Source organism: Convolutriloba macropyga, chromosome 11 (assembly GCF_964194025.1).
Source record: "Convolutriloba macropyga chromosome 11, txConMacr16.3, whole genome shotgun sequence".
NCBI lineage: Eukaryota > Metazoa > Xenacoelomorpha > Acoela > Convolutidae > Convolutriloba > Convolutriloba macropyga.
In genome coordinates, this window is record NC_134478.1 from 31676477 (window position 1) to 31686899 (window position 10423).

Genomic DNA, 10423 nt, shown 5'->3' on the forward strand with positions numbered 1-10423 from the left:
AAACGTTCGCTGGAATATTATGCGCTATGCACAGACTTGCACGAGCCATTGGGTCAATAGCGATGCAATGGGGTGTTTATTATCTAATAATCAAATATTAGAATACGAGATATGGCATTCTTGATGCGAATGGTTCAACTTGAATTGAAATAGCAAATTGAAGAGCAGATTTCTAACTTTTAATTACAACTGATTAGCAGCAGTGCAAATTGGAACAGTGAAACTAAAATAAGACAAATTAAGATTAAATGGGAAGTTACATTATTTCACAGGTTAATCACACATTAGGAAGTACTTGAAATTTGTTTACATGCATGAACAGACAATTTCCTGTCTAGAATCTGAACAGACATCAAAACTAATTCAAAATAAATATGAGGAACTGAATGAAGAACTAAATGAAGCATCTGCCCTTGAAAGGGAATAATTAACTGAAGATGAACTAAGATACGGTAAAGGACATTCTGATGATAATATCTATACCATATGACATTTCCCCCTGTTGGAGAGAAAGAAACTTTACTAAAAAAAATCAGAAAAATAATACTTATTCACCGTTTATATAAGTAATAAGATGTTTAATATTAGAGTAAAATATAAAGTTTTAAAGAGTTTTAAGAGTTCATTCCGAATCGGAAAGCTCCGCCGCCTCTAATACCGTCATCTCTCGAGGCAAATTTGGATTTGGGTTGACAGACCATCTTTCGTTGGGGTTACTTAGTGATACCTCACCAATGAAATTCGTATTAGAAATTGCCATTTCGGCAGAGTATCCCTCTGTGTTTTTTATTTTTGCCAGATTGGATGACGATTTTTGGGATATCTTTTAACTTTGAAGCTGACGTTTACTCCTTCTGACCGATGATGAGTCAGATACTGACGTATCGCTTACTGTTATTGTGCATTTTTCTTTACGCAAAATGGGTGTCAATTATTTGCTCGATGTAGTAAATTGTGGCGTGGATGATCCAGCTCTATCCGGTTAATTAGGTGGTGCAGCATTTGGAAATTGCGGGCTAAAGTGGAGTATCTGTAGTAGATCTGGTCGATTTAAGATTACGTCGTCATGTTTAGGGTTGCGTTTTGGGATTCGCTTTCTTAGGGCACGGGCAACATCACTTGAAGTCGATAAAAAAAAAACCGTCCAAATGAAATGACACTAATGTATTTTGTTTGCCTTTTGTTACGTTTAATTTTCTTGCTGCCTAGATCCTTCCTGAGTTGATCTTTTCTGTGATTGACAATTTTCTGTTCCAAAGTTTTTGCCTGGACCTTTTTGGACCTTCTCTCAATATATTGTCCCAATTCGGTGTCTCCCTCATTCCGGGTTCCAAATTTTGCAATATCGGATTGTGTGCTTTCACAATTAATGAATGTGTGCTTCCGCGCTTAATTTGAAGAACTTGTTGTGATTACTTGAGTTGGTGTCAGAAGTGGGCTTTATTGGGTCTAATTGCTCAGATTTTTCACATTCTTCATTGTCTGACTATTGCAGCCCATTTGCAACAAATTTGTTAATGGAATGTAATTTATGCCATTGTATCTTATTTAGTGTAATTTGTGGTTTTAAAATTTTAGAAGGCATTCGCGTTACGATTGACATATTTGAATAAGGATTAAGAATTTTATTTTTAGCTGTTAATTGCGGTGCAATTGGTACATGAGTTTTATTTTGTGACGATTGTAATGCAACTGGTTTAGTGTTAATTTGTGAATTGTTTCTTATTAAAGTTCGTATTTGCGCTGCAAATAACCGATTTGAATATGAAGGTGAATGCAACTTTAATATGCTGTTGAATTTCTGTACAGTGTGCATTTTATTTTGAAGTAGATGTTTAAACGGGTCTCAATTTTTAGAAATTGTTGCATCTACGAAAGGTTCTTCATATGCTGAAACTTTTTTAGCTTTAGCCAAAAGGATTTCCAGATATTTAATCTACAAGGCCATCTTTGCTCCAGGCATATGTTTATTTGTAAAGTTATAGGGAAGTAAACGATCTAGTCATCTAGAAAGACGGCTATTTTAAGATTTTTTTGATCTATGTTTTTTCAATATTTATAGTAATGCACGATGATTCGTTATTACTGCAAAATTCTTCCCGTACAAATAGCACTTGAAGTAGTCGATTGACCAAACTATTCAAGTAACTCCAATTCATTAACGCTGTAGCGTTCCTCTGTGGGATTTAGAAATCGCAACTTGAATGTTATGGGTTTCTATCCGTCAGGGGTATTTTGTATGAGTACAGCTCCCAATCCAGAGCGAGAAGCGTCAGATTTCACGCGAACGTCTAGTTTAGGATTATAGTGGCTATTTTCAGTACTTGCGGCAAATTTATCTTTTATGATATTGAAAAGTTCTGTGTTTTCCTCAGTCCAGACGAAAATAACAGATGTTTTTAGAAGTGGTCTAATGGAATGGCAAAGTTGCGCTAAATGTGGTATGAATTTGCTAATATATTGTACTGATCCAAGAAATGATCTTAAACCTTTTAATGTTAATGGTGGTGGTATTGCTAATACAGCTGCGCATTTAGTTTCGAGTAGTAATATTTCGGTTTCGGTAAATTTGTACCCAAGCCATTCAATTTCTGTTTTTGCAAAGTGGCATTTTTGAAGAATAATTCTTAAGTTGTCTTCATCAAATTTTTTCAGACATTTAGTAACGTAACTGAGATAATCAGATTCAGATCCTGTGCTAACAGTAATTATATCATCAAGGAAACAATAGGTATTTTGAAGACCAACAAGTGTATAATCCATAGATTTTTGGAATTCTGCTGGCATGTCAGTGAGACCGCAGAATCCCGTTTTAAGTCTATAAGTACCAGTTGATTCCCCACAAAAAATGTTGAAATTACAGTATTTGGCTCTGTCTTTGTTAATTGTAGCTTGCTATAAGCATATTTGAGATCTAACGTTAAGAAATATGCCTGCTGAAAAGTTTGAGTGTTTGTGAGATGTTGTGAAATTGAATCAATTAACGTTTCAATGTTAGGCATTTGATATTTATTTTTGTGGATTGCTTTATTAAGGACTTTAGAGTCGAGTGCTAACTTTATGAATTGATCTTTCTTTACTGTGCTTACTATTGGTGCTATTAAGTGTTCGTCAGAATAACTAGATAACTTTTCAATTTGACCTTCTCTCTGTAATCGATCCAATTCAACTGTGACTCTAGGTTGTAAATTAATCGGAATGCGTCGATATTTGGGGCTTTTTTGTAAATTTTTGGTGAAACTTTGACTTCGCTACATGAGTCTTTGAAAGTTCAATTCTTGACACTAGGTGTGGAAATTGCGATGCGATTGTCTCCTTAATTTTACATATAGAAATATCAATGATGTTAACACATTTATCACTTTTTGACTGTTGTTGGACCACTGCAAGGCCAAGGCTGTTGAAAAGTCCCTCCCAATGATTAATTTTTTGCCATCTTCCACAACTTTTAGTGTAGACTCTTTGCAAGTCCAACCGTTATATGTCACCGTGGTTATGATTTCTCCAAGTACTTTGATTGTTTCTTTGAAAAAATTTTCAAAACTTTATCCTGCTTTGTAGTGGTCCATTTTGCAGAGGGTGAAATTCTTAGAATCTTGTCTGCTAGGGTCTTTGTGATGAGGCTGACTACACTACAAGAATCAATCATTGCGCTTGCTTGGACATTTCCAAATTTATTTTGTGCATTGAGAGGTTCAAGTTGATTTGCTGATTTGTACGTCAGGGTCAGTATCGTAATTAGAATCGTAGACTTGGTTATAGAGTTGATGATAGCTTGTGATGTACTTGACGGATTCCTCATCATCACTTTTTTCAACAGTAGTATCAGTTTGATTCACATTTATTTGGGGAGGTTTTTTTGTCTGGCCTTTTTTGTCTGGCCCTTTGAACTAGCTATTTGAAGAGCAGATTTCTAACTTTTAAGTACAACTGATTAGCAGCAGTGAAAATTGGAAGAGTGAAACCAAAATAAGACAAATTAAGATCAAACGGGAAGTTACATTATATCACAGGTTGATCGCACATAAGGAAGTACTTGAAATTTGTTTATACGCATGAACAGACAAATTCCTGTCTAGAATCTGAACAGACATCAAAACTAACCAAAACAAGTCTGAGGAACTGAATGATGAACTAAATGAAGCATCTACCCTTGAAATGGTATGATTAACTGAAGATGAACTAAGATACGGTAAAGGACATTCTGATGATAATATCTATACCATATGACATTTCCCCCTGTTGGAGAAAAAGAAACCTTAGTAAAAAAATCAGAAAATTAATACTTATTCACCGTTTCAATAAGTAATAAAATACTAAATAATAGTGTAAAATATAAAGTTTTAAAGAGTTTTAAGAGTTTATTCCGAATCGGAATGTTCCTCCGCCTCTAAAACGGTCATATCTCGGGTTAATTCGGATTTGGGTCGACAGACCATCTTTCGTTGTGGTTTCTTGGTGACTCTAATGAAATTCGTATTAGAAAATGGCATTTCGGCAGAGTATCCTTCTGTATTTTGTATTTTTTCCACTATGGACGACGATTTTGGGAATTTCTTTTGCTTTTTGAGCTGGCGTTTACTCCTTCTGACCGATGATGAGTCAGATTCTGACGTATCACTTACTGTTATTGTGCGTTTTTCTTTACGCAATATGGGTGTCAACTGTTTGGTCGATGGAGGCATTTGTGGCGCGGATGATCCAGCTATATCCGGTTGCGTAGGTGGAGCAGCAATTGGCAACTGCGGGCTAAAGTGGAGAATTTGTGTTAGATCTGGTCGATTTAAGAATCCGTCGTCATGTTTAGGGTTGTGTTTTGAGACTCGCATTCTTAAGGCACGGGCAACATCACTTGAAGTCGATATTAAAAATCCGTCCAGATGAAATGACACTAACGTCTTCTGTTGGCCTTTTGTTACGTTTAATCTTCTTGTTGCCTAGATCTTTCCTGAGTATATCTTTTCTGTGATTGACAATTTTCTGTTACAATTTGGGCCTTCTCCCGATATATTGTCCTAATTCGGTATCTCCTTCTTTCAGGATTTTGCAGTATCGGAATTTCGAACGCGAACTTCCTGCCTATTAGGTTCTTTCATGACACTTGTCTTTTGAGAAAAAGACGGCAACTTTTTTGGTTTAAACCGTGCAAAAAACTTTCTCGATGCATATAAGTGGCTTTGGGATACTCCCAACTATTTTTCTGACAGAAATCATTGGTCTTTACAGCCTTGAAAGGTTCTCTGGATTATTTTGCGCTAAGCACAGACTTGCAAGAGCCGTCCCGTCTTATTCTCATATATAAGAGCCGCAATTTTGAAGCCACTCTACCAGACGTCACGTAACTTTGCTCCCCACATGATCTAGAAAGCTTGTGAAAACTGACATCAAATATTGGAAAATCTGCCCTAGTGGACATTGGCTGTGCAGTTTGTGTTCCGGCATTTTAAAGTTTCCTCATGCGTGTTTTGAGTCTAGTTTAAGTGAGACACCTGTACACGTTTGAAGCTATTACAACTAAGAGATGAGTAAAAAAGAATACAAACGAAGAATGAGAGATGTGCTCCAATTCGTCGCATTTTTTAACACCATTCATCCGCTGAATACTGTTACTCGGGCACTTTTTCTTTAGTCCATTCTACACTTTTAACCCCCGAAAAATAATATTAATAGATGTAGAAAAGGATTTTACAGTATGCGATAGGGCAACAAAAAACTATTATGCTATTGAGTAACTATACAATGTCTTTGACTCATGTCGCCGATTTCCACAATGTTCGGATATGCCGTTTGCAATAGTTATAGACGAGGAAAACGCAAAAAGAATCACCCATGTTTAGATCTCAACTAATGATAGCACCATGGTTGACCGCATACTGGTCTGCGACGAGACCATGCTCGACCCAAACAGCACATTAAATTACTTTCACTCAACTTCAGCAAAAAGTTGGACATTAGCTGGATAAAAAGTTATTCACGCGATGAATTTTTGCTCGACCCAAATTGTCAGGCTCGGTTTCTGCTAGACTCAAAATTATTATACTGGACTTTTTTCGACTCAAAGTATAATGCTCGACCTTTGCTGAACAAAATTTTGCTCAAACAAAAATATCACGTTGAAAAATTTTATGGGCCGATTCTCACTAACGCCTATATCGTTGTCAGCAAGACTGGTCCGTCATCTATTGCAACTCTGAAGAACAGCAAATCAAAGAAAACCTCGAACAAACTCCACTTTTTAGTCTTGGCTGGTTGGGGAAGGCCATTGTAATAAAGCAAGCTAATTTTCAATCAAGTAATGTAGCAATACAGGCCCGCTGCAATAACGGTTTTATCTTTATAAGTCACAAAATGTGTTATACGTACACTTTCTTACAATACCTCGGCAATGAAAAATCATGTTCGGGTACAGATATTTTATTGTGAAGGGGAACTAAAGGAAGAGATTCAACATTCAATGGGGAACTTTACATTTTCAGCAGCCGTTTGTATAACTTCCTTAAACACATCTGAGGGATTTTGCAAGTGCCTTCCGCATAGCTCCCATCATGAGGTAAATAGGTGCCTGGACCACCATTGTCACTGCTCCGGTCACCATTCCCGCTGTTGACCATTTCTTAAGATGCACAGTTTCCACTGAGTGTGTAGTAAGGAATATAGTTCGCCTTGGTTGACCAACAAAAAATGAACTTAACAAACGAACGACACGAGTTTTATGGAAGCCTATTGTCATAGAAAAATTTTCAGTTTGCCTGACAAACCGTCCAAAAGACTGCTGGAAGTTTCTATACACCCTTCCTAATAATGACAAGTCAAAGTTTCATTTTTATGGTACCTTGCTCACCATAAAACGTTATAGAAGAAAATGTTTATTGGCTGTTTTGTAATTAAGAATTTTCCTTATATAAAAAATTCAAACGAATTATCGAACAATGTTCTGTAATGAAATCAGCTTTTTTTGTAGGCAAAAATTTTGCTCGAAAAAGGACACAAAAACATTATAGGGAGCAATTGATAACGATCACAGGAACGCTGAGGGTGTAAACTGCTATGTTTCGCACTTTCAATCGTCCAAATTTTGGTTTCCGGATTTAAATTTTGATGAAAATAACACTCAGCTAGGAAAGACTCGAGACCAATTCTGTCTGCACCCGCCCCTCTGATACCAGACAATGCGTCATTGATTAGGGCATTGGTTGCTGCAATAACCAGCAAGAAAAAAGACCCCTTGCCCGAATGGAAACTTGCTCAGTATAATGGCGATCCATTGCGGTGGCATGAGTAGTATGGTCAATTTAAAAGCGCGAGTGATGTTTGATCTGATGGTAACACTCCGACTTAAAGAAACATTCCCTCGATATTGGCAGACACAGCATATGGCTGCTATCGGAAGCGGAGAATTACATAAATAAAGTTTTGGAGCAGATAAGGCCAGTGAGCAAGGATTTATTCATCGAGGCACCATGAAATTTTCAGGATGGGTATAATAAGGGTCGAGTTGCTGTGAGGTCTCATTTTTTAAAATGTAATTGCCAGGACAATTTTGTGGAATAGATTGCCTCGGAAATTCATTGTTGTGACCTTCCACTGTTTCGCCGTTGTTGTGTCTAGGGCCTTCTAGAGGGTCTTCCGGAACCTCTGGTTCACCAGTTTTCTGCTCATTGTAAATAGGCGCCTGAACCACCATTGTCACTGCTCCGGTCACCATTCTCGCTGTTGACAATTTTTTAAGATTCACAGTTTCCACTGAGTGTATAGTAAGGAATATTTTTCGAGCCTTGTTTGACCAACAAAAAATTAACTTAACAAACGAACGACACGAGTTTTATTGAAGCTTGTTGACCATACATTTGTCATAGAAAAATATGACTCGTTGTTAAAACATAAAGCAAGCGATGTGTTGATCCAGTCCTGGACAGCCTATTCACTTCTCATTGAGCTCCTAGCATTTTCAGTTGTTTCAAAGCGGCTACCTTTGGAAACGGCGTCCAGCAATTCAAAATTTTGCAGAGTCGCCTCTGCCAACCGTTTCCTGTTGTTTTCATCCAGTTCATATAATTACATTCGCTTTTTCTGTTTTGCCAAGCAAATGGCTGTCTCATTCTGTTTTTCAATTTCCTCGCGCTTCATTTTAGCAATTACGTAACCAAGTTTACGTTGACTAGATGTTTTTGACGAGGCCATCAGTGAGGAAATTCTAGAACGAATGAGAGCCCCCGGTTCCTAAAACTCACTCAATTAGTCATCAGCAGAGTTGATGTAGATTCGTGCTGAAGTGTAAATCTGGTCGTTCTTAGTTGTCACTGCTTCCAAATAAGACTCTAATGAAGGAACAAGTGCATTTGGATCCTCCGTTTTTCCAGCAAACGTAATCAATTCCTCATTTTTGTCTACAACAGTCATATAAGCTTCGTTACACTTTGTTACTAGTTGATAAACTTTCACTCGCCTACTTTGACAATTTATACAATGGAGGATATCTTCATGTATAGCATGCAATTCAGCTTCACGCTTTGACCTGGCAGCGTACAACTTTTTGACTTTTTGATCAAGACTATTGGACATCACGATGTTATTATTTCAAAAATATTCAAAAACACCACTGCACACGGTTATCTATTATAAGCACACTCCAAAGAAACCAAATCCACGCAAAACAAACCCAACGCAAAAGACACCAAAATACAGCACACTGTAGAAAGTCTGTAGAAAAACCGCCTTAAGAGCAGAAAAGATCGTCGAGCACACGGTGCCCGACAAAAACAGAAAAGGAGCGCTGAACGCTATGCGCTCTACGCGGCGGGAGACAAAGTACGAACAAGAAGTCAAGCCAGCAATGCGCGACGAAACGGAAACGTGACGGATGAGAAGTCGGGCGAGCAACGCGCGACGCAATTGAAACGGGATGGTGGTGAAAGAACGGGCGGTAAATGAGCGAGGAGGTCGGAAAAAATTTTGTTAGCAGGCCACAGCAAAAACTCAACCAAACAACCTAGCCGTAACTCCAGAGCAAACTTAAGTCACAACATAGGAAGACGGAGAGAAGCAACTGCAAGACAAGCTAGCATAATTCAATACGGGCTCAATATAACAACACATTAATTTACGGCAATGCAGTACTATACAAAAAGGATGAAAAGTCAAGAATTTTAGTATCCGTAACTCCAGAATAAAATTTAGTCACATCCTTGCAAAACCCAAACCAAAACAAACAATCAGCATACTAACGATATTAAACAAACTACATCAAATTATTAATGTTGAAAAAGTCAGAAGACAATCCAGCCGTAACTCGCGAATTAACTAAGTCACACCCTAGAAAGCTACAACACCAAAACAACAAACCAGCATACTAGCATAATGAACACACTACAACAAAAAAACATACTTCATCATATATGACATACTACATCGAAATCCTGAAAAGTAGACAGAGAAAACGTAAAGCGAAGTTTTGGGAGAGCGACGTTATTGAAAAAAACCGAACGCCAAAAATTGAAGAGTGAAAGGACAAAAGGACGTGGGCAAAATGGTACATAAACGATCAACCAGAAAAATTATGGGAATTCGATAATTTTTTGTAAGTCGGCGGTTTTAAAAAATTTCACAACTTTTTGTTTGTATTGAGTCTCACTCAATTGACGAACCTTCTGAACCTTCTTGTTGAAAAACATGATTTCTGACAAATTTGACAAAATTTTATGCTTCGGTCCAAATTTTCTGTGTTTTTGTTCAATTTTGTGCAATTTCTCGAATTGGGAATGGTAATCCACTAAACTTGACTGTTTTATGCTCCAAAATACGGTTCATCAATATTCGGTAATAATTTTCAATTTTTTTCAAAAATGAACAATTTACCTTAATCATTTATCTAATTTGCCTTTATCAGAAGGTTTTTTGATACACGATCCGGCGATATCAATTTATTGATTTTTTTTGTAAATCTACCGTATGTTTTTTTGTAAAATTTTCAAAAAAATCGATGTTTTTAACGTTCCAAAATTTTTTGTGGGGGTTAATGGTGACCGGGGAAAATTGCGTTATGAAACACTTTTTCAGTTGAAACGTTAAACTAAATAAATTTCATTTTGTAATTTCAGCTTTCAAATGGGGATGTTGTTTGCCGTCTATCTTAATCTTTAAATTTTACACTGAAAAAAAATTATTGTTTTGGTTCTGTCTTACAGTTTTTAAGAAGCTTTTTTTCAATCTTTGTTAATGGGGCTGGTTCGCCAGACTTTTGCTAGGACTGGTTTCACAAGAGGTCAGTGGAGCTCGGTACTCCGAATCTTGGATTGTAGAGCCGGACCAAGCTCAATATCCCAAGATGCATACATTAAATTGTACTCGTGATGAAAATTGCGGTACTTCCTGGCTATACTGTAACACCACTCCGTCAACGTGTTCACCGCTTTTTCAAAAAAAC